The 27,491-nt window shown below is 43.2% G+C and overlaps 1 protein-coding gene across 1 annotated transcript in view; it reads left to right on the top strand.

The window, feature by feature from the left end:
- The window catches only part of MTUS2 (microtubule associated scaffold protein 2), a 545,233-nt gene that overhangs the window by 371,327 nt on the left and 146,415 nt on the right, over positions 1-27,491 (top strand). The gene's annotated exons all lie outside the window — the stretch shown is intronic.

Below are 27,491 nucleotides of genomic sequence, written 5' to 3'. Positions count from 1 at the left end.
TCTTCCAGGGGAAGAGTCCCGCGTCCCTCCCCTGCTCTCATATAGCGGGGTCACCACCTGGAGTCCATACGCCTTGGCAGGCACTGGGGTTCCATTCAGCCCTTTGCCCACCGGATCCTGTGGCTCCTGCACGCCCCCGTCGCCTGACTCACCGCCGGATCCCTGCTTCCTCACCAGGTGTCCACGTGCCACTTTGCTGCTGCTCCAGAACGTCCAGGCTCCCCGCTGGGCAGCGCATATCGGCTTCTCCACTCCCTTGTCGGTGGCTGGTGGCTCTGCCAACAGCTCGGGCTCCACTGCTCCATGCTGGGCGGAGTGGATCCGCCCCTCTGCTCCCTTGCTGGCGGCTGGGGTCCGTGCTGGCAGCTCGGGCTCTGCTGCTCCACGCTGGGCGGAGTGGATCCGCCGCTCTGCTCCCTTGCCGGCAGTCAGCGTCTGCCCCGACACGTCCGGTCCCGCTGCTCCCCACTCCGGGTCTGATCCCGGGCTATCTTTTAACCATCCCGCCTCATCCGGGTACCTGGATTGGGTAAGTGTTTGCTCCGCCCCCTGCGTCTGGGCCGAAGGAGGCTTCCGGGGTCCCCTAGTCCAGGTAACTCCCGGACACTGTTCTGTTTCATTTAGTCAAAACTGTTTCACTGTTTCGACACTGTTTCAATGTTTTGCCCATAGGCTATAATGGGGAAGCATGAAATTACGTATAACTTTGCCATTTCTTGCCTGATTCGGATGAAACTTGCAAAGATACTGGCCCCTTCTGAGGCCATGAAGCTTGTGTCAAGGAGATAGGTGGAAAGGTTTCTGGGAAATTGAACCTCAAGTTGTTGACAAGCAAAACTCGTGTCACTTGCTGGCAGTGGCAGCCTCCTGTCATCTGGCATGCAGATCCATGGGCCCGCACCCCCGGGAGGGCTGCAGGGCTGTGCCGGACTCCTCCCAGGGGTGCAGGCCCCTGATCTGCCTGCCGGATGACAGGAGGCTGGTTCTGCCACCTGGGGCCAGCAGCAGCACCAGCCTTCCTGGTGGTGGGTGTGGGCTGCGCCCAGCGCTGGTCCCAGGATGCAGCAGCAGTCTCCTGTGATCCAGAAGGCAGACGGGGGCCCACAACCCCGCAGTCCTCCCGGGGGTGCAGGTGGGCCCCTGATCTGCCTGCCTGATGACAGGAGGCTGCTGCTGCTGGCTGGGATTGGTGCTGAAGCCAAGTAAGCCTGGCTTTGAAACTCGAAACATTTCAAAACTTTCAAAATGTTTTGAGTGCCTTTGTTTCATTTCAAAGGCTTTTGTTTCATTTCGATTTCACTGTTTTGAGCACAAAACACATTGAAACAGCTTTGAAATAAAACACCTCGTGAAATTTCGCATAGCCCTAATCTTTACTTTCACTGCAAAGTCTTATGAATCCCCATTTATTTCACTGGGCTTACTATATATGAAGCTAAATTGCCTGTGGCCTTTAAACATGCTATAATCCAGTCCTCACTCTAGAAACTTGTGTGGTGATCACTCCACTATAATCTCTCAACTTCCCCTTTAAGAAGGAGACAAATTGTGGTTTATTTTTAAATCCAGCAGCATTGTCATTTGCTTCAGCTTCTCAGACTACTCACAGCTCAACTATGGTACAGGGGCACCCTAGTTGTTTGTTGAAGTTTTTAGCTATTGTCCATGTTTTGCTGGACAATGGATTATAGGTTTTCTTCACAGATGGGGACCTTATTGTGATCATGCATTCCTCCATCATCTCCAGGCAAGACTACTGTGATGAAATGTATGAAAGCATCTTGGAAGGCCTTTTGGAAAATTCAGCTAGTACTGATTATCCTTTAGCTGCAGGACAGACTGACAAGGTCATATTGAATTTGTGCTGCAGGCTCTATTCTGGCTACCAGGGCTTTGACTAGTACAAACCAGATGCTAATTATTAACTATAAAACCCTAAATTAGGGGGTTCCAAGATTTGGCTCATGGGCCAAATGTAGCCTGCAAGCTTGTGCAGTGCAGCCCACCACCAAGGACTGCTCCTCTGAAATGGCTGTTCAAAGGTAAAACTGCCCTGATTGATCCAGGACCCAGCCACCTGTGCAGTCATTAGTCTTTCCACAAACACATTTCCTCACTTCCAGGTGGAAGGGAAGAAAAGCCAACTCTGCATTTTCTGAATATTGTGAGTGTCCAGGGTTGCTTCCTATGTCCTTAGGGAGCTAATAGAGATGAAGATTTGTTGGTTAGGCTCAGTGGATATTATCCATCCTCAGCTCCATAGGTTCACTAGGAGAGGAACCGGTGTCATCATTTCTGTCATAGAAAATTTCCTCCTTCCAAAGGGTTTTAGATTCTTTATTTTTTTGGCTTTTCCTTCCAATGGGCTGTTTGGGTTGCTGCAGCCAGATTCAGACCCGACTATAACATTATTCCAGTGGGGCCATGCAAGTCCTACCTAGCCCCAAGCACTGAAACATCATGAGTCAAGACTCAAAATCATGAGATTGGCTTAAAAGTTACAAAACTATTTTTAATGGATGGCAGCTTTCTCAGAGCAAGACTGCTGCAAAATATTATTAATCTGTGAAACAAATGAGAAATAACTCCCCCCCACACACACATTATATTATAAAGACTTTATTTTAATTTTTAAAAAATAAAGAGCTTTATGGATGTACGCCTGTCATTTTTCATGCTTTCTTCTGCAGCCATAAGGGCAGGAAAGTTGTTGGGCATTTTTAAAGAAAAGCCAAATCCTATGCTTTCAGAAGGCAGACAAAGAAAAACACTAAATATCACTGGAGAGTAAGCAACATGCTGCCAACTGCAGGATGGCAACTGCTAGTGTGTCTTGATTCCTGCTAATTTTCTGGGATCTGTGTGTTTGGCGGTAGGTCTTACAGAGGTACAACAGGAGATTGTTCATGATGGGATGTTGTCAAGAGTTATATTCATAAAGACCTCTGCTCTGTGTTCACTGTGGTGAGATCAATCCAGCTCTTTGTCAAGGGCTTTGAAGAATTTTTTTCTAAAGCTGAAATACTATGAAAACGAGTTACACATTTACAGTGGTCAAAGCTCTATTTTAGCACCTTACAGTTTCCATTTTTATACAATATAATGTTAATTAAATATACATATAATGCAATTAGTTTTGTTACAATTACAACAAATAGTTATTTTTGTTAGTATAAAACTGTATAAATGATACTTCTTACTATTATTTTTGCTTCCTTAATGTAAGCTGATTCCCCTGTTTTTGATCCTATTAATAATTTCATGTCTTAGTGAAAAATTTAGCAAGATTCAAACTGCATCAAGTCAGAAGCATTACCATTTTAATAACCCATGTATTAAATGTATGGTTAGAAAACTTCTGTTTAAATAGTCCCTTCGTGGTCTTAACTACTAGAGGATTTATACAAAAGTCAAATTAATAGGATATTTCTGGTTAATACCATAGTTAAGGTTTTTAAATATGCTGAAGATGGGCAAGTGGAATTATGAACAAATATTCTAATTAACAGCTTTGGTAAAGATGCATGTAATTACACAGATGCCTTCTCATAATACCAGTACCTTATTTTGCAAAGGCAGTGCATTAAGAAAGTAAATTATTTAAAGGGGAATCTGGAAGTCTTTTAAAATGATAATTACAAATAAAAGATGTGTTGAGGACCTAAGTCCTTAAAGAGCTTCTCTTCCAAGGTGGTGCATTTCCCTAGTTCCTACTAAGGTATAATATAACCAAGCATATGGAGGATCTTTAATTTTCAAATATGTCTTCAAGTCAGATGTAGTATTTGAAAATCACTGTCTAATTTGCAAATACGTAAATCCCTCACCTAAAGTCTTTACCATTTGGTGTGTACTCAGAAAACTGAGACAAAGGGTGCATGTCCACACAAGATGTTGACTCCGGAGTAGACTAATTAGCCCTGCAGTAAACGTCTCATGTCTACATGTGCAGCCCTAATAAGCTTCAGAAAACTAATTAAATACAAGTACTATATTGCTGTGGAATTCTTTACTCGGCAGCACCACATGTGTAGACGCTGATGAGGCTGATGGGGAAACAAGGATGCTGCAGTGCGGGGTCTAGCTGGTGCCTAGCCCCACAATGGATCATCCTTGTGCCCCAGCCAGCCCCACCACAGCGTGTTGAGCTGGGCTGGAGCAGCCCCAGGCCAGCAGGTCGATGTCCCCAGACCTACTGTCAGTCGGGGCTGCTCCAATCCAGCTCAACATGCTGCAGTACCAAGCACACATTCAAACAACATGCCTAGGAACAATAAACTCCAGCACAATATGCATCATAGTTAGTGCAGCATGCTAACAGCTAGGCAGTATTTGTCTAGGGATGCAGCCTTTTTTATCTATGCAATGTCTTATACATATTGATTGATGCCATAATATGAACAATAGATAATGAGATCCAACCTTATAGATATCACTAACAGTCCTGTTATGACCGCAATTTGGAACCCATTGATTATGGATATAAATAATTTGATTTCTATTGCATGGGCTTTAATGTTTTTTAACTGTATTTAAAAATATAATTGATATGCAAATTATATATCAGATACTGTTATGATATGTGAAACACCTAAAATGTTTAATTCTTTTAGAAAAATAAGGAAATGTTTTTCTCAACATAAAATTATATTCTGGTTTGCTGTCCAGTTTGATAAATTTAGTATGTGTTGTTCTTAACTGATAAAAACTCTCATCGTCATGGCAATGTTGCCTGAGTTACTTGCTCAGTAATATTTTGTGACATTATACAATGTGAATGTGACACCTAGGAATATTAGTAAGAGATGGATTTGTTGGTTAGAAATCAAGTACTATAAAAATGTTATGACTAAGGGCATGTTGAAATAGAATGGAGCATTCTTTGGACATGAAAATTATTTCTGCTTCATCCTCTTACCTGCTTCAAGTGAGATTTTATTGTATACAGCTTTGCAATATTCATAGAATGGTGGAACTTTCTAACTAGCTGTCCAAGAGGACATAACCATATCAGAAGTACCCAGCTGAAGGGTATACTTGCTGTAGCCAGACCAGTGAAAACCAGGACAAGATGAATGGTTAGTTTTGCAGATGTTCTATCTAGTCTGTAGCACTAGTGTTAAGAATTGTGACCTCTTCTCAGCCAGAATTTTTTGGTCTTAGGCTATAAGAGTAGGTATTCCACCTGCAGTGTTTCCCCTGAAATACTCTTGATGTGACAGGCTTTAATTTAACAATAGGCACTTTGTGACTGTTAGAGTAGCCCAAGTTACAATGATGCACTATGGTTCACTCAAGAAAGAGAAGCCTGCTTATAAAAGCCTTACTGAAACTAATGCACCTGGCAAAGCTATGCCAAGCAAAGAGACACAATAAAAGCTTCCCTGTGGTAGATAGGGCACTTCAGGAAACTGATAATGAGACACCAAACCCTTTCAATGATTTTTTACCTATTTAAATCCTACCAGGCTGACAAAAAACCACTTCTTTCTGATGTTACTTAAGTAGCTTGAGTTTCAGTCCATTTCGTTATAGACAACTCTTGCTACTACCACTCTGTACTAACCAGCATCCTTGTTGGCAATTTCAGCAGTATCAGAAGGCTTAGATAACGTGAACTGGTCCTCATCCTCTTGGGATGGTCCTTCTTGGTCAGGGTTAAGGCACCTTGGATAGGCAATGTGAAGAGCTTTACTCTTGGATGCTCATATTTTACTCATTTCCTGAATTATAGATTTCATTTTTCTGAGCATTTAAGCTAGTAAGTTCCATATTTGCATACAAAACAAGAAATAATGTATATGACTCTTTATGCTGTGTGAGCATATAGTAATTAATTAGATCTTAGTATTAACAATTGGAATTCTTTTGTTCTGTTCCTGTTCCTTTATCTATCTCCTGCTTATGAGTCCATGACTCATTTATGTGGCCTTGTGCAAAACATTCAGCTTCTGTTGATCACATTTAAACTACCCTATACATTATTATTTAACATTACCATTTTATTATAATAAGAAGTGATTGAATTTTAAGACAATAAGCCATCCTACATAATTAGAATAGGAAGAGCAAGATTTCTCCATAACATAATCAAGTGAATAATGTTTGATCTTTTAAGGGAAAAAAAGTAATTTTATCTGTAAAAGTGCTAACAATTGAAAAAGAAATGTAAAAATACACATTATACTCACGCTTCTATAGTTTAACTGCAAGACTTATTGTGGATACATTTAAGAATTGTTATTTTGTTAAATCAATGCAATTTAACATCTGTTTGCTCACTGCAGAATATTATGTACCAAATGATTTAGATGATTCCAGTTCATAGAAGCATAATTACAGCTGAAACACACTTTGAAACCATATTAACCTGGGTCAAATTATTTATTATTGCCAATTTGCAAAGTAACCAAATCATGTTCAAAGGCATCTAATTAAAGCAACTGTTTTCAGCATACATGCAATGGGGAAAATTTTCAGCAGGTCACATGGAAAACGTATGATTGTTTCATAAATATAGCCATCTCAAACAGATGCCTGTTTTATTTGGGGTTTTTTGTTGTATAGATTTTCAAATTGCAGTTCACTTCCAAGGTTCTCAAAAGTGAAAGAACTTATTAAAAGAAACAAGTATCGTGTGTGTGTGTGTGTGTTTAAAAATCAAACCTCCCACTAAAAATAAGCTGCTTGATAATTTAAGCCCCAGTGTATGTGGAGATTTATATCTAATTTTTATTTGACCTCTTTTAACTCAGTTTTATATTATATTATTTTTGAGATTATAAGAGGTGGTTATCAGAAGCAACTTCAGGGCAGTGCAAACCATACAGTTGCACATGGCCCTGATCTGGCCAAAGGACCCTGGGGCATTATGGTTATGTATGTTGTGTATTCTTCAGTAAACAGCCAGGGCTCAAAAACTGAACATTTGCACATAGTTCCCCACATGGGAAACCCTTCTGTTGATTTTTATACATGGGTACAAGCCATAAAATATATATCCATATTGGGAATGGAGACCAGGTTTACCTAAGGTTGTTTACATAAGGTATTTAGGCACCCAGAAGAGTTTGAGTAGACACCAGGTGGGATTTATGAAAATTCCTGAGAAAGTTACATGCTTTAATCTCATTGAAAGTCAACGGAATTGGTGCCTAACTCATTCAGGCACTTTTATAAATAAAAATGCCTGTTGCATCCAAATCTAGTCTTTGGACACTAAACTAAGCAAGAGCTGTGAGTATTTGAATGTAGTTTAGGCCCATTGCTACTGCCTACAGATTATGGAGGAAAATTGTTCAGTTGTGAAATTTACAGTGTAACACAGTGCTTCCCGACCTTTTTTCCTCAGCATGATGTCATTTAAACCTTGGAAATTTTTTGCAATCCCAGGCAGTCCCTTGCAGGCTGGAACTCTGCCAGGGGAGCGGCCAGGGGGTGAGCTGCTGGTGGGCCAAGAGGGCCCTGAGCTTCAGGGGGCCCCCAACCTTCCTTCTGTAGTGGCAGCACCTCCCTCACCCCACCTCCTGGGCCACCCAGGAGGGCTTCTAGCAGGCTGGGTGCTGCCCCAGCTAAGAGGCAGTACCCAGCCCAATGCAACTTTTCCCCCACCCTGATATGGGGCAGCACGTGGCCTGCTAGCAGCTCACCTGGGTAGCCCCGGGGGTTCCACATCTGCAGAGGGAAGGATCGGTGTCCCCCACAGCTCAGGGGCTGCTCACCCCACCAGCAGCTCACTCCCCCGGCTGCAGGAGAGGCAGGCAGACTCCGCCAAAAAAAATTGAAAAAAAAAGGATCAGGCCCCTTGCTGCTTCTGACTTCAGCAGGCACCTGCTGAAGCCAGAAGTGGCAAGGGGCCCAATCCTTTTTTTCTGCAGAGTCCATCCGCCTCTCCCATGGCCAGGGAGTGAGCTAACTAATAGCTGCAATGCATCATCGCTAACTAAATTACATCAGGATGTAGTTTAGTTTGCAATGATGGAAAATCATTTAAAACACTCCTGGACATGTACAGCGTGATGCCATTTAGCCCCACAAAATGACATTTTTGTCACGTATACATGGTAATGGCGTCATATGTACAAGCCTCCCAAGAGCAGGGGATATTTCCATTCAAAATCTTTCCCAATGTGCCTTGATGTTCCTTCTTTCTCTTTCTTTTTATAAACCAACAACTCAGGAACAAGAGTGGGGGAGAAGGAAAACCAGTCTTCTGTCTTCCCTATGTTCATGAAGACATTTTAAGCTCTGTTTCACAGATTTCACAGGCATTAGGGCTGAAAGGGACCTTGGAAGATCATAGAGTCCAGCCCCCTACCCCAGAGGCAGGAAGTCAGCTGGGATCACAGGATCCCAGCAAGATAAACATCCAGTTTTTTCTGGAAGGTGTTCAGAGAAGGTCCTTGAAGCACATCTGGTGGCAGGCTGTTCCAGAACATGGGGGCTTGGACACTAAAGAAATTCTTCCTTATGTCCAGCCTGAAACAGTCATGCAGTGGTTTATAACCGTTCGACCTTGTCATCCCTTGGGGGATCTGGTGAACAATTGTTCCCCCAGATCCTGGTGAACACCACTGATAAACTTACAGGTGGCCATCAGATCACCCCTGAGCCTGCACTTTTCCAGGCTGAAGAGTCCCATAGCTCTCAGCCTGTCATCGTAAGGTCTGTTTTCCTGACCTCTGATCATGCGCGTGGCTCTCCTCTGGACTCTCTCAAGCTTCTCCACATCCTTTTTGAATTGTGGGGTCCAAAACTGGATGTAGTGCTACAGCTGCGGCCTCACCAACGCCGCAGCAGGCCAGGCCCTACGAAGATAGACTAAAGGGCCTGAATCTATTTAGTCCCCACAACAGAAGACTGTGAGGGGATCTGGTGGCTATCTATAAACTCACCAGGGGGAACCAGCGGAAAATAAGTGAGGCTCTGTTCCTCTGGGCACCACCTCGGATAACAAGGACTAACGGCCACAAATTGATGGAGAGCAAGCAGGCTCAGGACTCTCTCAAGCTTCTCCACATCCTTTTTGAATTGTGGAGCCCAAAACTGGACACACTACTCTAGCTGCAGCTTCACCAAGGCTGAGTACAATGGGAGAATGACATCCTGGGATTTGCTTGAGAAGCATTTCTGGATGCAAGCAAGCATTTTGCTCACTTTACTACACATCACATTGAAGGCTCATGTTCATCTTGTGGTCAATCATGACCACCCAGTTCCTTTCATCCGTAGTGCTAGCCAGTGTAGCACTGCCAAGCCTATCAGGATGCTGCAGGTTTTTCCTCCCAAGGTGTGGAACCCTGCATTTTTCAGTGTTAAACACCATCAGGTTCTTGTCCGCCCATTTGCTGAGCCTGTCAAGGTCAGCCTCAATCACCCTCCTGTTCTCAGGTGTAGATGCTTTACCCCAAAGTTTGGTATCATCAGCAACCTTGGCCAGTCCACTCCTGACTCCAATGTCCACATCATTAATGAAGATGTTGAACAATATAGGCCCAAGGACACAGCCTTGAGGGACCCCACTGGTCACAGTGCACCACAACGATTGACTTTGGTCAACCACCACCCTCTGGGTCCACCCATGGAGCCAATTTCCAAGCCAGGAAATTGTGGCGGACCCGAGGCCACAGTTGGCCAGTTTTGCCAAGAAGTGATCATGGGATACCAGATCAAAGGCTATTTTGAAGTCAAGATATACAACATCTATCTCCTCTCCCTTGTCCAGGTGATAGGTCACCTGGTCATAAAAGGAAATAAGATTGGTCAAGCAAGACCTACCTGCAACAAACCCATGCTGGCTATCCCTCAGGGTGTTGCTGTCTGGCAGCCCACTGAGAATAGCCTCTTTGATGATTTGTTCTAAGACCTTCCCTGGGATAGAGGTCAGGCTGATGGGCCTGGAGTTTGCCGGATCCACTTTCCTCCCTTTCTTGAAGATAGGCACCACATTGGCCTTCTTCCAGTCTTCAGGCACTTCACCAGAGTGCCAGGAACTCTCGAAGATCTGTGCCAGGAGCTGAGCTATGATGCTTGCCAGCTTCTTGAGTACCCTGGGGTGTAAACCATCAGGGCTGGCTGACATGAAGGTATCCGGCCTCTCAAGGTGTTCCTTCACGAGGTCAGCATTAACGGAAGGCAAGGAATCTCCCTCACCTCGGCCTCTCTGTCCCATAATGAGCGGAGGCAACCCATGGGACCGATGAAAATCTGACACAAAGTACCCATTTAGTAGTTTGGCTTTTTCCTGGGCGTCGGTTGTCAGTTGTCCCTTCTGGTTTAGCAGGGGTCCAATGTTGCCATTGCTTTTCCTCCAGCTCCCCATGTATCTAAAAAAGGACTTTTTATTGTCCTTGATACTTGTAGCTAGTTGGAGTTCAGTTGCAGTCTTGGCTTTCCTTGTTTGCTTCCTGCACGTCCACACTAGTGCAGAATATTCCTCCTTGGAGGTGAATTCTGTCTTCCGTCCTTTGTTGGTCTTACTTTTTAGCCTCAGTAGGTCCGCTAGTTCTCTAGAGAGCCAAGGGGGCTGCTGTGCCCTTTTGCTGCCTTTCCTCCGAGATGGAATGGCATTAGCTTGTGCACCAAGGATCACTCCCTTGAGGAGCAACCACTCTTCCTGAACTCCCCTCCCCTTTGGGTCATGGTCCCTTAGGGGATTTTGAGAGAGGGTTTTTTCAGTAGTGACTCTGATTGTTGTTATTCTCTGTTTTGGAAGCTGTACTATATTCCTAGAGAGGCGGTTAGCTGTCGTCTGGTCCAAAGACTCCCTAAAGTGCCATGGGAGCCATGGCAATTAATGCTGCCACTGTTCCTCCACTGCCAAATTTCCAGACCCCTGGGATGCCCCATGGGCCAGATGACACAGCCCCATGGGTCAGAAATTTAACAACACTGTTATAGACTAACTCTTTAGCCAGACATGTACTTTCATAAGCTATAGCCTACTTCATCAGATGGTACACACCTAGAATTAATGAGGCTCTCAAATACAGATGACAAAATCGTGACAAACAGCTTGTAACAAAGCTGCCATGTCAGCAGGAAATGGTAAACCAGATTCTGTCTGCTGTGTATGATTATACATTGCTATGCAGATGTGAAGAAAGACTGTTTTATTGCTGCTTTCAAATGCAATACTATCTTGCTTTCCATCCTCTATTTTACTAAGACTTTGGTCCAGTCATTGTCTAAAGGTTCACTGTTGCCCTCTGAGATCTTTCAAGTTATTTTGTGGTGGGAGGAAGGAAAACTACAATGTGTATAAAAATTTGAGAGGGGAGGCAAGGATGCCACCAGTACCTCATCCATGGCTAAGGCAGGAACCAATGAGGAAGAAAATGTGCCCCATGTTAGAGACAGTCAATAATAACAACAACAACAACAACAACAATAATAAAACATCAGTCCTTGCCAGTCTGAGCTGGGGTAAAATCCTTTCCTGACCCCATATCTGGTTATCCATTTGCCTCTGATTATGTGAACAGACCTACCAACAAATACCTGAGAAGTTTTTGAGTACTGTTAGGAGGTTCAGTGCACCGCAGCCAATGTTCAGTGCTTCAGACAAATGTTGAAAAAGAATAGAAACCCCCATGCATATGGGAAGGAGGCTGTAAGTTGTAACATAATCAACATCACTCTGGGACCTGGCAGGCAGAGGTGGGATTAGACATTACAGGACATAGATGCTGGCAGTTGCTGAGGTGCTGCTTGACCTCTCTTAGTGTGGTGAGTTGAAGGAGCCATACACATCACAAAAAGCTGATAGAATTTAGTTAACTCTGCTTGCAGGCTACCTTTTCCAACTGTGGCATATTGAGCCAATATAGAAGCAAATGAGAAAGAGTGATACCAGGAAAAGGTATTTGTTGATGATACAATGCCCATGAGTGTCAACAGATGCCATTCCACATAATGAAGCATGTAGCTCTAATTTGGCATTTCTTGCCATTGGGAGGAGTTTCTTGTATAACAGATGTCACTTCTAATACTATCTTTCTTTGGTGCCTGTGTCCTGTAAAACTGGGATGCCAACCATTAGGAGCAGGCAGAAGGCCATTGTAACAGATGGTCATAAGTGTAAGTCATGTTAGGAAACCAGTATATGCAGAAATTCAGTGCTGAAACTTAGAATCCTACCCAGAATAAAAGAATGGCAGCCACTAAGGTTGTTGGTATATGACATTATTACACTGCTCATGGTCTGAAATTTGAAAGTTTTTAAAACACACTTCTTTAAAGCTGCTCTAACATTTGCCTGGCTGCTTACAGCTCCAAACAGCCATTCTGACAGTCAGAAGTCCCCTGGTTTATAAAGGTAAATAATATCTTTTACTGGACCAACATAGGTCTCTTATTGAAAGTAAACTTCTTTGGTGTGAGGATGAAGTAGTTCATTTTAGTAGGGTTGGAAATCTGGATATCGGTTATTGTCTCATAAGCATTTATGGGAGAATGTGATGCCTCCATGATGGGAAATGTTGGTACTAAGGCCTGTGATATCCATGGCCACTAGGGTGATATTCTCAGGGCTCTGGCTTGTGTTGTGGAGTGTGTGGAGAAAGTCCATTGTATCTTGGAGCAAATTTGGTCTTTTGAGTGACAAAGAGAAGAAAGAGCGTCTTCGCAGGCAGGCTCGCTAACCTAGTGAGGAGGGCTTTAATAAACTAGGTTCATCGGGGGTGGAGACCAAAGCCCTGAGGTAAGTGGGGAGTGGGAGACCGGGAGGAAAAGCAAGCAGGAAGAGGCAACAGGGGAGGTGCTCTCACACTTCCTGAGAAATCAGGGCAATCAAAATGCACACAGCCTGGGAAACAAGCAGGAAGAATTGGAAGTCCTTGCACAGTCATGGCACTATGACAGGATTGGAATAACAGATTTGGTGGGAGCCCGCGGCAAGCTCCCTCAGCCAATCAGAGGCATGGGAGAGCCTGCCCTGAAAAACACCTGAAATTGTCTCCTGCAAGCCTGCAGGGTGTCTGCTTTTCCCCCCACCAGAGCCTGAATTACTGTGGTCCCTGCTTATGAATCCATCAGGGCTTCCTTGTTTCTGTATATGGACATGGCTGGATTGGTGGCCTGGTGGTACACGATGTGTGCCCATAAGTCGTCTGGGTTGTTGGTCGGACGCCTTCCACTGCACCATGGGCAGTGACGGATCAGTTCTGACTCCAAGCCTCCCATTGATCCTGTTCATGACGCCATGTCGGCGCCAAAAGCTCCTTGTCACGGTGGGCCCGAGACGAGCGAACAGGTGGGATTAGCGGCGAGGAGTCAGAGCGGTCAGGACACGTGCGGTTTCAAAAGAAGGCTTTTATTTTTGTCTTTTTACTTATGCCACTGATGGTATGGTAGCATAGGCCAGGTCAATCTTGGTTACAAAAGGTAACGATGTTACAACGATGAACGAGAAATGAGGCCGAGTCAGTAACGATAACGATGAACGAGGTAACCGGAACGAGCCGAACGAGTAATCGGAAACGTAGAACGAGTTGACCGGAACGTGGTAAACGAGTAATCAGTTTGAGACGGATGAAACGAGTAATCAGTACAGACGGATGGTCGATAACGAGCGGTCGATACGAAAACGAATGTTTTCTAGGAAGGGGTACGCCGGGATATGATGGTGGTGGGGAGACCAGCAGAACTCTGGACCCAGGCGAATCAGGGTTCAGTGGCTCTCCTGAGGCAGTCTCCGCTGTAGCAGTCTCTGCTCAGGTCAGCTCCGCACTGGTCTGGTCTCCGCTGTAGGCAGAAACTCACTGGCCTTAAGTAGGTTTCAGGTGGCCAATCACACGTCTTCCCCTATGGAAGTTTCTAGTTCAATTACATCATGTCTAGAACAACACCGGGCATGCGCATAGTGCCAATTCAGATTACCTCATTGTAAATGTCAAAAGGGTCAAGCGTGGGGCATGTTTCGGGCATGCATACTGGTCTCTTGGGGTTTTTCCATTGACTTGCCTGTACATGTTCAGCTTAACTCAGTGTTGTCGAGCACCTTTCTTAAATTTGGTTCTGACAGTTTCTGTATCTTGGGGATCACATAGAATATTCCTAGCATGGGAGAATGAGGCAAGTAGATCATTTAGTTTTTCTAAGAGTTGCCAGGGATGAGGTTTGATGGTATTTTTGAGTTCAAAGCTAAATACCGCAGTACGGTCTTCTCTGAGTTACTTGTATTAGGTGGTGTCATAGAATTGTCTGTCATCCCCACTGATGTAGCATTTAGGATTAGTTATCACTCCCCTTTTGTCTACTGGTTTTATCACTATTTACTCATTGGATCTTAGGGCCCGTGTGCTTTTTCTCTCTAAGGAGGAGAGGTTATGGCAGTGGCTGTGTATGTTGAGAATTTCATTGTTGATTTCTTTGCTGAATAGTCAGTGGTGTGGTACCACAAAGTGTGGTTTTGTCTTCCATGACCTGTACCATTGTTCTTGCAGTTAGGAGGAACAACGGGAAGGTGGTTACTGTTCTTCTCTTGGAGGTGGAAGAATTCTTTTCAAAATGTGCTAATTCCTTAATATTGTCGAATTGTTTGTCTGGATAGAAGCTTAGTTTATATATGTTGCTGGTGTTGGGGTATTGAGTAGTGCACTTCTGGTGAGTGGGCATTGTCCTGCTTCATTTCTGGACTGATGATTTGCATTAGGGGATTCCACTTCTTCTAGTGCTGGATGGCTGTCATCACAGTTTTATTTGGTAGCAGTGTATAGTTTACTGCATAATAGTTAAAGGCTTATTCTGGATTTTATTTTTTTCCTTCTGTGTACTGGAGAATGCGAAGATTTCTTGTTTCAGTAGACCTCCTTTGGAGGATATTAGGTGAAGGAGATAGTTTCTCTGTTTTTCTAAGTGTTCCTGCGTCGTGATTAGCAAAGTTGGGGTGATGTTCTTTTCTTTGTAAGCTTGGGAAGTGGATGTTGCTCTTTAGACTGGCTTCTTTTTTCTTCATGTTTTGAATTTTCTGTTTTAAAGTGACAGATATTGGAATCTTCCATGTTGGAACAGTGTTGTTGTAGTTCTGCCATGATGGTTTGTGTGGGGAGGTGTTATACTTTTTGGACCAATAGAGAAGAGACAAGTCTTCAGGCTGTATGTGCCTTGGGTCCCTGGGATATAGAGATGCCTTGGCCAGGAAATATCTCCTATGTTTGGGGTAACTATGATAGTTCTATTGCCCATGAAAACCCATAGATGAGAGGGATCCTGCACCGGCCAGTTAGGCTGGCGTAATAATTGTTTGGCAAGCAGACGTAACAAAGCTGAAGATCTAGCTCTGAATCTGTGCTCATTTCCTCTTATGCACCACAGAAGCTCAAGTCTTGTAACATCTGCCTAATAGGGTCTAAAATAAAAATATTGCTCTCTGCTAAAGAGAATGCGTCATTTCCTTAGTATATTGGGAAGCAAAGTGCTTACACTGGTCTGATTCTTCTTCCATTGAGGTTACCAGTAAAATAATAAAGCTTCAATTTACTTCAATGGAAACAGAATTAAGGCAACATGGGCTGCATCTACACATCGCCCTACATGCTGTGTCTCCATATGGCATGTTATGATGATGTAGTGATTATGTGGGTCTACATGTGATCGGCAGCTATGTCGCTGAAGCAGCACGCTCCTCCATTTTAATGCGCCGCTATGACAACCTAGTGGCAAAATTTAACTGTATGTTGCATGCTTGGCGCAGTACGGGCAGTTACTGCGCCGTGCGTTAGTACTTCCAAAGAGACATAGCAATGTCACTGTATGGCAATGTGTATGGAGTACTTTTAAATAAGTCACAGTTTATTAATAATTCATGTTATTAAGTAGTAATGATTGAACATTAAGTAGTAATGATTGAAAAATAATCTAAGACAAGATTTCTTGATTTGGTAATTTTGATACAACTGGTATTTTCTCTCTAAATATATTTTTGGACAATATGTTAAATATATCATTCTAATAACATTGCAACATTTTACAGCCAATCAGAGCTCCCAAATGTCATACAGGTGCATATGAATATCAGACTATAATGACCATGTTTATGAGGATTTTACCATATCTATCCAAGTCTAACACAACTCTGAATTTAAGACGACCCCCCACTAATTAGATTCTATATATAGTAAAATCATAAATTGGTTACAATTTTCCATGTATAGAGTCTAACTATCAGGAGGTCATCTTAAGTTCATCCCTTTACTGCTGGAGCAGGGAGGCATGTGAGGGAGCAGGTGGCTGGGTGGTGGGGCAGGCAGTCCTCTTGCTCCTGCCAACTTGTCCACCCTGCAGCCTCCCCCCCCCCCCCCACCTCCCTCTATAGTGCCTGGGTCTGTGTCCCTGCTGCCTGCCCTCCTGCCTCCCTTTGCAGCCCTCCCCCTAGTTACTTACTGCCAGGCATTGCTGTAGCTCTGTCTCCATTCCTTTCCAAGCATGTAGCACATGGAAGTTCTGGCCTCTGCCTGACCGTTCATCAGCATCCCGGGACCAGACCTGCTGCTGTGGCCAGGGCTGGGGCCAGAGCTTCCATGTGCCCTGTGCGGGGCGGGAGAGGAACCATGCCTGACAGTAAGCAGCACGGTGAGGGTGGGGGAGAGAGGAAAGGGCAGAAGTTGTTGAGGGAAGGCAGGGAGTCAGAGGCTACGCAAGGCAGAAGGGTCGGGCGACTTCTGCAGCTTGGACTGTGGACCCAACTCAGACTTGGGGCCTGAGTTTGAGCCATAGCAACCACCTACCCTCCTGTCACCTTTTACTCAAATCCAATACAAGGGCTTTTTTCCCCACATGTTGAATGGGGAAAAAACCTTGTCTTGGATTCGAGTAAATACAGTATATACTTTCACAACAGATTATTGATTTCAGTGCCTGTATAATATGCAGATCAGTACATTTTCATCTACTCTGTAAGAAATCCTTATACATGTGCCCCCAAATATGTATAGTAGCTACTCTTCTTTCTTCCCAGTTAAAAAATAATAATTCCCACCATCCATTCCCAGTGCTTTTTTTCATACTACACCACGGTAATAACAACTTGAGGGTGCTCCCTGTCACTTTGACCATAAGGTACACATTAAGCAAAGCAAGTTTTTCAAAAGTGACTAGTCATTTTGAGTGCCTCAAGGTTTTCAGCTGCTCAGTTTGAGATATTGCAGAGAGGCCAGAGGTGAATTCGTAGTACCTTTTAAAAACCAGGCCTATTTAAAAAAATGCATGTGCATTCTGTGAAGGACGCCATTTGAATTTTAAAACTCTTCTGACAAGTGTTATGACTGACCAGTAAACTATTAGGTTGCTTTTAGAAATGCTGGATGTGACTTTGATTTGCCAGTTATGTAAAGAAGCTCAAATGAACTGTGCAGTATAAGTCAAGCAGCTATACAGTCAGCAAGTTTTATGCAAATCTGCTACCAAGGTACATAGACATTTTACTTTGTAATAAAATCTTCACCTTGATCAGTGAAGTCTGTACTATTTCACAAGTTAAAATTAAATGAATTATATAACCCAAGTTGCTGTGCAGCCAGCAAGTAGGCAAATCTTCCATGAGTATACATAGAAATTTCACTATTTCTCTGTGACCAGTGAAGTTTGTATCATTTCAGTAGTGGTAGCATGTGGCTCAGCTCAGGTGTAAAATTAATCTATCAAAACCTGTGTCAACAGAAATATGCCATTTAATTGGCAAGCTGATCTCAATAAAGTATAGCATCAGTGCAAGATGGTGCTTTAGCACAGGCTGCATGTTTGCTGCCAGATACGTAAAGAGGACTTTGGTGATGGACCCCAGCCAAAAAAATTGAAATTGAATTTTAAGAATTAATTTCCCTCAGAAATTTTTGTGGGTGTAGATCAGGAAGCTTAGCTTCAAACCTCCTGTATAGAGCTGTACTGATTAATATCTGCCTGCTTCTACCACTCTTATCACCATAGTACCTGACTGCTGTAGAAAGGCTACTACAGTCTTGCATGTTGGTTAGTGCAAGGTCCATCCACCTAAACTGTCTTACAGCAGGGATCAGCGACATATGGCCTGTAGGCTGAATCTGGTCCATGCGGTCAATGGATCCATCCTACATTACTGGAGGACTTGAGCAGCGTTTTGGCAGCAAGGGACTACACTGGAGCTGTGGGGCTAGAAGCTGCATCTGCATCTGCTCCACTGGCTGCAGTATGGGCACAGTTCCCAGGTGCCTGGCCCCAGTGTAGGCATGGGCAAAGTCCCCCAGCAGTAGAAGCCACCAAAGCCTGGCATGAATTGGACCAGAACCAGGCTGGTTTTGCCCACAGCTCCCAAAGGCCACTTATCGTACAAGATTAGAGCCATAAGAAAATTGTTTCTCCTGTTTCTCTTTGTAGGTCAATATCTTTCATGTTGGGAAAGCCAAAAGTTATACATCTGTTCATGTAGAATATAAATGTTTACCTTTCTACCACCAATTTCTCTTCTTGTCTTGCACTCCACGTACTTAGAACCATACCAAACTTTTCTGAATAATTTATAATGTATTTTGTGAATGAGGGTGGGACAACTCAGGTTCTCACGTGTTCAGTGCCCATAAGCGGGGTCAGATTTTCAAAAATAAGTTGACTCCCTTTAAAATGGTCAGGTTTTCTGAGGTATTCAATATCCCAGTAACATCATACACTGAGAAGTTTTTGAAAATGTAGTGACTTATTTTGGTGCCTAAACAGAAAAGGAATTCTTATGAAAGGCTTCTGTTTTCTGTGTCAAGCTCTTTATAAAATTCTGGCCTTTCTATCAGTATTATAAAAACACACATTACAGCAATTAAATTATGCCAAACCATTGATACAATATGCTAGTTTAATCTGACAAAAATAGTATGCCTCAAAGTCAAATAACATACTGTAGCAACAAGATTATTTTAGGTCAGCTAGTTCAGTTAAAAATGCTATAAATATTAATCCTTTACTCCTCCCTGTATGCAAGAACCTTGTCCTGGATTGAAAAGAAATCACCAGTACTCTCCTACAATCAGTAGGCTTGGTGCATTACGAGATTCCTACCTTTTTGTGGTATACCAAGTATAGCAAAAACAAAACATTGAATTAGTTGGACTGATTCTCTGCCACAGTATGGTAACTTAGTAATGGTATAGGAATCCCTGTCAACTAGTATGTGCTGACATCATGAAACTTGATCAATAATATGATTTCAGTTCAAATGGTAAAATATGCAATTGTAAAAGGAGTTGCATGGATCAATAATTAAGCTGTGTGACACTATTGCCCAAGTGTGCAATGCTGAACTTCAAAAGAATACTGCTAAATCAGTGAAATATGAAAATTAACTGCAGCTTATCATTAATATATACAAACTGATGGGCACATTATATGGTAAATATGAGAAGTAAAGAAGACAGTTTAATGACTAGAGTATTAAGAAATGTTCAAGCCTAATGAAATGTTTGTTTTAAATGTCACTTGATTATTCACAGCGGTATAGGGATTTTCCTGATCAGACGATTACTCAGAGCACTAGTTTTCTCCTATAAGATACAGTATTGTCCTTAATCTTTAAATATTATTTTGTTTCCAGGATTTGCCTTTACTGGGTAAAAAGTATTGCTCCCAGCGTCAGCTTTTGTTGATATCTGACATTGTCTAAATGGTCTAAGTCATGCTCTTTGAGTGCATTTCTCCATAGGCACTGTTTGACACTTTTCCCTTGTGAAGTAGGCTCAAAAGGATATTGTGTTTCTGAGGCAGGAAGACTTTAGGAATAGATTCCATTGGTAAAAAGGTCTAGATCTTCCAGTGCTAACCACCATTTTTATTCAAGTTAATTACCTGCAGGTGCCAGGGACCGGGTTAGGTCCCCTAGGGCCACAGTGGGTAACCTGCAGCACAGAAGCCATAAGCGGCTTGGACAACTTCTGTCTGTGGCATATGGCAGATTGGGGAAGAGGAGGCAGCATGGTGGCAGGCAGCAGAAAGCAGAGCATAGATCAGGAAGGGAGCATAAGGCAGAAAGCAGAACAGCAGCTTAGTCAGGGAGCAGGAAGCTAAGAAGCAGATTGGGCAAGGGAAAGGAATTGGAGTGGCACTCAGGGAGGGTTTAGTGCTAATTTGTGGTATGCCAGCAAAAAAGGGTGGCCCCTGCTGTCTTAGGTTATGGGCATACATTAATGTGTAGTGCTTCAACAATAGAGTGCTGTAGAGGTAAGCACACATGCAAAGCTCTCTGCTTGGAGCACTACAAAGTTGCTTCTAAGGTTCCTGGCAGACATTACACTGATGACCTGAGTATACTATTTATGGTGTGATTAAGAGCAACCCTGTCCCATGTTCAGGAAATTGTTAGCTCAACAAAACAGGAAACCAGCCACAAAAATATTTCACGAAATAAGTATAACAGTTTTGGGCTGCTTTCCGTTGCACCTTAAATTGAATGTGTCAGCAGGGTCCCAGCAAAGTTCCCCAAGAACCTTCTGTGGCTGAGTATGCTGTCAGGGGGCTAGTTGTTCTTCCTCCCACCCTCTTTGATTGGGGGTGAATGGAAAGTGGAGGACTGTGGGATGCTACAGGGCCTGTAGCTCTGTACAGCTCACTACATATTATATGTAGTGCTACAAAACCTATCACTACTGAGAAGTTCCTCTTTGAAACAGGAACATTTTTGTGGCTGATCTGCCATTTTTGTAGCACTACAAATAACGTCAATATGTGGATGCTCATTTGTAGTGCTATAAGGGTGTTTGCAACACCACAAATGTAACATGTCCATAGCCTTAGTCATCTACCTGCTTGGATTTGCAAATTGATTTAAACGACCTAGCCTGTACCCAGGTGCATGAATGTATGCTAAGATTGGTGCCAGCAAAACACTGGGCCCTTAAAATATAGTTTGGTAAAAATCATACTGTTTATTGTTATATGGTAGGCTGCTTGTAACTACTAGACGTGCTTGCATTTTCTTTGAGATTGGCATCAAGTGGTCTCCGAAGATCTTTAATACAGAAAGGTCTTTGATACAGTTGTGGATGTATGTGCAAGCTACACTGCACATTCATGGTGCAAGTACATTACCAATGTTCCCAGCCTGAATACAGCTGCAGTACGTGACTACGAATTCCAGTTTCACTGCCAAACAGTTAATGCTTGACCTGCTGTGGAAAGCTGGAAACTCGCTTCTGTTTAAGACGCTTCACGTATCAGCTCATGAGACACTGATGTATAGAATCAGCCTGGCTCCTTGTGTCCTTGTGTCTTTTCATGTTTTATTTATCAGTAAAACAAAAAGTTCAAACTATCACTGGAGACAGGCTTTCTTGACAAGTCTTGCCCAAGTTCTCTGGTAGAATCTTTACTACACTAAGAAATGTTGATAGCGAAAATGGTTGCTATGTTACTGTTGACTCACCATTGGCCAGTTTCACATGAAAAATACTGTGTCAGTTTTGAAGGCCTGCATTGCTTGCAGTTTGAGAAATTAACTCTTTTGATCCTTGTACCTCTAGCAAAATAGTGACATTTCTTTGAGGTTAAACAGAAGACTTCTTGAAAATCCAAGACTTTTTGGATTTAAAATCAGATCAAATGTGGTATTTTACATATTTTTACTTTTATTTTGTAAGAAATTAATTAGGACTGCCAAACAATGAAAACATTTGATAGCACGGTTAAAAAATTTGCCTTGATTAATTGTGATTTTAATTACACAGCTAAAAACCCAAAATTATGCACAGAAAATCGCAAAATTATAGAAAATTATATAGATACTTTGTGTGGTTGTGGGTGGGGGTGGTATGTGTGAGGATGGAATTTGTGAAGGTGATGGGGGCTATGGGTGTGTGTGGGGTTTGGAGCCTGGTGGTGGGGGGCCTTCCCTGCATGCCCTGGCAGGATGCGTGGTACTGTGGGTCAAGAGTGAGGGGCAGCAGCAGGGCTGGGGGGCTGTGGCTTGGGAGTGAAAAGCAGGCAGAAACACATATATACACACACATGCAGAAACACATTTACAGCTCCCAGCAGGTAAGTCTGTGGAGGAGAAGGTGAAGAGGGAGAAGGAAGGGTGGGAGGGGCAGATTGAGACCACAACAGTGAGGGAGGGGGGCAGGAGCTGGGGTGAATGGGGTCCTGGGGCCAGGGTGAGTTGTGAGACAGAGCTGCAGGGCATGGGGGAGGGCGCAGCTCCCCACTACTGCACACACCCCTGGGGGAGGCATGCAAGGCACGTGCCCCCTTATTGAGCGGAGTGGAGGCAGACGGCCCACTTCAGGCTGGGGCTTTGCACCCTGCTGTCTTTGTCCTGGGAGCCACACACTAGCTGAGCCACATCCCCTGCCTGCCTGGCAGTGGGAGACGCAACATGGCATCACACGGCTCCCAGGGCAAAGGCAGCAAGGCACAGTGCCCCAGCCCACAGCAGGCAGCCTGTCTCCACCACACACACACAAGTCCAAGAGGCATATGCCCCCCATGCCTCCCCTGGGGGTGCACACAGCAGCAGGGAGCTGCCCCCCACACCCCTGTGCCCCTGAATAAGCTGCCTGCAATCTGTCCCATGACCCACCCTGGCCCCAGGGCTCCATTCACCCCAGGGCCTGCCCCTGGCCCTGCCCCACTTTGCCATGGGAACCTCAGTCTGCATCCCCGAACTCTTCCCTCTCCCCCTGCCCTTCCCCCTTCACATACTTACCGGTGTGGCACTATTCAGCATGCAGGCTGTGGCTGCTTGTATGAGTCCGTGTCTGTGTGCACACACTCCCTCCTCCTGCTGCAGCTGTCCAGACCCTGTGCCCGGGCTGCCCTGCGTCCTCTGCACTGCCACTGCTGCCCCACTGGGTGGCCTGGCAGTGGCAGAGTGGAGGCCAAGTACAGGCTCCAAAACCACAATTAACATGTTTAAAAAAATAATGCAAGAACCAATTAATGTATTAATCACGCATGTTAACTGTGATTAGTTGACAGCCCTAAAATTAATAAAAAAAGGAACTTCTGGTATATGACAAAAATTCTCATTGCTTGTGTAGGCAATCAGAAATCAAATCAGTTTGCTAACTGTACTACCACATTGCCAATAGAAGACTGAAGTGCAGAGACAGATAATGAATCTGTGTATCTAGCTGGAAATCCATGGGATGTTGGTCCTGATTTCATTTGGAGGGTGGGTAAGGGATACCTCTGACTCCCTAAATGGCTCGTGAGATTATAGAAAACTGTTTGTCTTCCATGTGTTTTTCCATAGAAAGGAAATTAGAATTTCTTAGGTATCAATGACTTGTAGGAAGGAGTTTATATAAATGTAGCTAGAGACTGTTGGCCCTAGCAGCCTTTTGGTACATGGAATCTTCCTGAAAGGCATGTCTAGTGTTCTTATATGCAATTAAAGATACCACCTTATTTATTTACTGAGGAGCAACCAAAAGATATACTGGGTACTTCACAGCAGAAATCAGAATCTCAGTTTTACACCTGGAAGAACAACTGAGGGCAAAAATAGTCAAGAGGGATGGGGAAAAACAGGTTATACTACTGTGCTCATATGGACTGTGTTCTTCATTCACCGAACATCTTGGTGTTTCTTTACACCAAGGAATATCCAGATTTGAAGAGCAAATACTATTGATTCACTCACTGTAGGCAGCAAGTGAAAGCTACATCTCATGATTGACTGAAAATTGTCATTGATAAGTCAGCAAGTTTCAGTAATTTTCCTGAGAGACGACTAAGTAACTGAATGGAATTAAAATAAAAGTATTATTTTCCTCTGAGGAGGTGAGGAATGAGGCTTTTCTCACTTTTCATTTAATCTCTGCTTTAGAATATTAGAACTGTGTGCATGAGTGCATAGTAAGTTGGATCACTAGTCCTTCTGCTTTAAGTGGCCTGACTTTGCTTCAGTGTTGTCAGTGGGAGCAGCACTGGGAATTTACGCATTTACATATACTTATAAAGGAGGGGTACATCTTGATGTACTCACACTTCATGCTAGATGCCTGGGAGAACTGCAAATGAAGTGGATTATCTTAAGTTTAGCATTAGCCTTGGTTTGGCATCTCTTGTATTCATAAACGTTGATATTTGACCTAATGTTCTTTCAGCCTTTCCATATCTTACAAAAAGATGAATAGGAAATATTACTTTGAAAACACTCTTTCTGAAAGGATTGTTCCTTTTTTCTTCTGTTATCTATGCACAGGATATGTGATAGGATGTGTCCACTGGCATTCAGCACATACTGGGTATTTGCAAGTACTTGATCTATGATCAGGTCGCATTTTAGCTTGCCATTCAGCTGATAATCATTCTTTAATTACTGGACTGCTTCTGCTGTGTTTCAAAGGGCAAGAGTATTTGTTGCCAACTGCACTTCATACTAAAGAACTTGAAAAGATTTTCTTTTGTAATGCAAGATATCTCTCAAAAGAGATTATATAACTTCCCTTGACACCTCATACTTCAAACAGAAGAACTGCTTCCATGCTGGAAGCTAGCCAGATTGCTAAATTGAAATGTTCTCTGTATAATAAATTTTACCTAAGAGAATAAAAGATAGGCATATGAGGCTTCAATATACAGACATTTGAACTGTATTTTTCCATAAATAATAAGTAATATTTCCTCTTGAAGGCAACTACTCCTATAATTTGAACTTTAAACAAATAGCCAAAATCCCTTTTTTCCTTGACTGTAAGCATGCTGTCCATAGTAGCTAAGTGAGCACATTTCAAAGAACAGTAAATAATTTGAGCAGCATGTAGCTAATGAATTTAAATGAGCACATGCCCTATAAATTATTCCTAGCATCCAAGAAAGATTTTAACATGCAGCATTGCAGTACAGATTACACAGATAGAACCAGGGTTTTTTTTGCTGGTGTAATTCTACTGAAAGCGAGTAGAGGTTTGTTAGTAAAGAATTCAGTGTATAATCTTTTAAAGCCCATGAGAAATTCTGGTAATTTTGAAACAAAACAACCATATAATGTTTCAGGGGGTATTCTGTGCAGAACAGTGTTAGAATGATACATGCTTGTGGTTTTCTGCTTCCACCCAGAGCACAGTAAATTGTTTGAATTTTTCATGTAGCTTATTATTTGAGTAAAGGTCAAATGTAGTTGTAGAAATCCATGTAGACTTTAGGCACAATGCTTCACATTAAGACCTGCACGCAAGCTGCCTTAAAGAGACAGCAGCCTGCAAGGCTCTTTAACCAGAAAAGGTGCTTTTCTTTTTAAAGCTTTCACCTTAATATAAAAGACTCTTAGATTTTCAGAAAGAAAGGCAAAAAAAGCCTCCCTTCAGATGCATGGTTAAGAAGCTTAAATCTTTAAAAATAACCTGAAGAGTTTGCTATGCCAGTTATTTTAATAATGTTATCATTTCCCTGCAGGCAGTGCCTAAATAGTATTGTATTCCTATCTCTTTAAAATAATGAAAATAAAAATCATAGTCTTTCTGTGGAATTCTATATACTTCTTGACACTGTCTGTGCTCATTTTTCAAGCAAATTTTCATCCTTCTGCATCTGTTCAAGTCCAAACATGCTGTAATCTCTCACTCCACTTAGGCTTTCTGTTTAATAGATAAGAAGACACGTCAACTTGGCTTTTTTATATGTAGGGAGAAATTGATTTCCTTATATCTGCAAGGAGCATAAGATAGGATAATTCCTTAGGTGGCAAATGCAGAAAAGCAAGTGAAGATATAAAGGGTTTTGAAAAAGGTCAGCATAAAATGGAAACCGTGGAAACCTTAGATTTAGCATGAGAACATGATTGAAATAGATGTGCTGATTAAGGCAGATTTTTTCTTTTCATATTATTCACATTTTGTATATCTTATCAGAAGAACTGATTGCAATAAACTATTACTGGGTCAGGGAGCTCATGTCTTGCCCAACAGTCAAATCCTACAAACACTGATTACTGGGTGCTGTGTTTACTACCAGGATAATTCCCACAACAGTAATTAAAACTCAAGGTGATATCCAAAAAGATACCTGAGGTGTTGTAATGATTGTAAGATAAATGCCTGGCCCCCTATGGCAAGGATGCAAGGAAATGGAGTCTGGCAACTATGTTTTCTGTATAGTCAATAAGGAGAGCTAAGCACTTCCAAACAGCACACTGAGCAGAGAGCTGTCAGCACATAGTCAATAGGAAATGCTGACCCAGGGGTGTATCTGAGTTCCTGCCTCTCTCTGGAGCTTCGGTGCTTCCACCCAGTCAGGATCTGGAGTTCAGATTCATCGTCCGAGGATAATGCCTATATGAGCAAGGCTCACTCTTCTTAAAATCCTGTGGAAGGGGGAGGCTACTTCTGCCCAGATTTTGGATAGTAATCTAGGTTAGAGAACTCACCCTGCAAGGCTGAGAACTGGTCTCTAGGTCTTCTTCAGCATCCTATGAGAGTGCCATAATCATCAAGCTATAGAAGAGTCTGTGTGAGGGCTAGATCCCTGGACATCCAGCATAATCCTGAGAGTGATGACCAGAACCCAGGTCTCCCCAGTCTTAGCTCAGATGTTGGTCTGAACTAGTGGTGGCCATACTTTTGGCCCAGCAGGCCATGCTGAGATCAGGCTCTTCACCACCCTACAGCACTGGGATTGGGCCCTGTACCACCCTGCACACCCAAATCAGCATGCAGGGCTATACTATCTGGTTTGCAGGGTACCCCATGTATCTGGAAATTTGGCAGCAGGCTAGTGCCACATTCCCCTGCCACTAAATGTTTGGACCTGTGGGGAGCACAGTGGGCTGAACGACAGCACCAGGAGCCTGACCTAGACTGTGGCCTGGGGGTTGGTCATCCCTGGTTTGAACCATTTCAGGCTGAGGAGGGACTAGTGCCCAGGGCTCCCCTTTTTCTGGGCAAGTGCTCTAACAATTAGAGATGGGCAGCCACACCACAACTGCCTCACCTCTCCCTGTATTTTTTAATTGAAGTGATTATAGCTGCTTTGCTTCGTGCTTGATTCAATACTACTGATGTGAGGTCATGGTACTCGAAGCGCACCCAACCAGTCAGGACCCTTGGGAGACACAGGCAGAATTCAGGCACTGCTGTTCCTCATATCTAAATCATGACAGGCAGGTGACACCCACTGCTCAGAGTGGGGCATTTCTGTGCATGGATGAGACTCTATAAATTAATTAATATAGGCACCTAATCCACTTTGGAGCTGCTGGAGCTGGGATCTCCTGCTTTTTCTGATTTAAACATCTAAAATTAAATAAATACCATTTCAGGTGCCTCATGTGACTCTCTCAATCTTGCCATAAGTCTTAAGTGTTATCAGATTCAGGCCAGATCAGCAGCTAAGACTTAGGTGGGAAAAGTTTGATATCTAAGTGAGTTATTGGGAACTCCCAGTTGCACTAGGAAAAAAATCTGTGTAATGGAGCCCAACTGAGTTAAGGGAAAATATGCTTGCATTAGACATTATAATTGCAAATATGAATTTAGTGCAGAGACTATAGTTTGCATACATTTTTTATGAGCTTATAATGAGTGCAGTTTTGACCT

This window comes from Crocodylus siamensis, chromosome 1, assembly GCF_052110815.1.
Source record: "Crocodylus siamensis isolate JL-2025a chromosome 1, ASM5211081v1, whole genome shotgun sequence".
Taxonomy (NCBI): Eukaryota; Metazoa; Chordata; order Crocodylia; family Crocodylidae; genus Crocodylus; species Crocodylus siamensis.
Note: the sequence above shows the minus strand (reverse complement) of the source record. Positions and strands in the feature narration are given on the sequence as shown.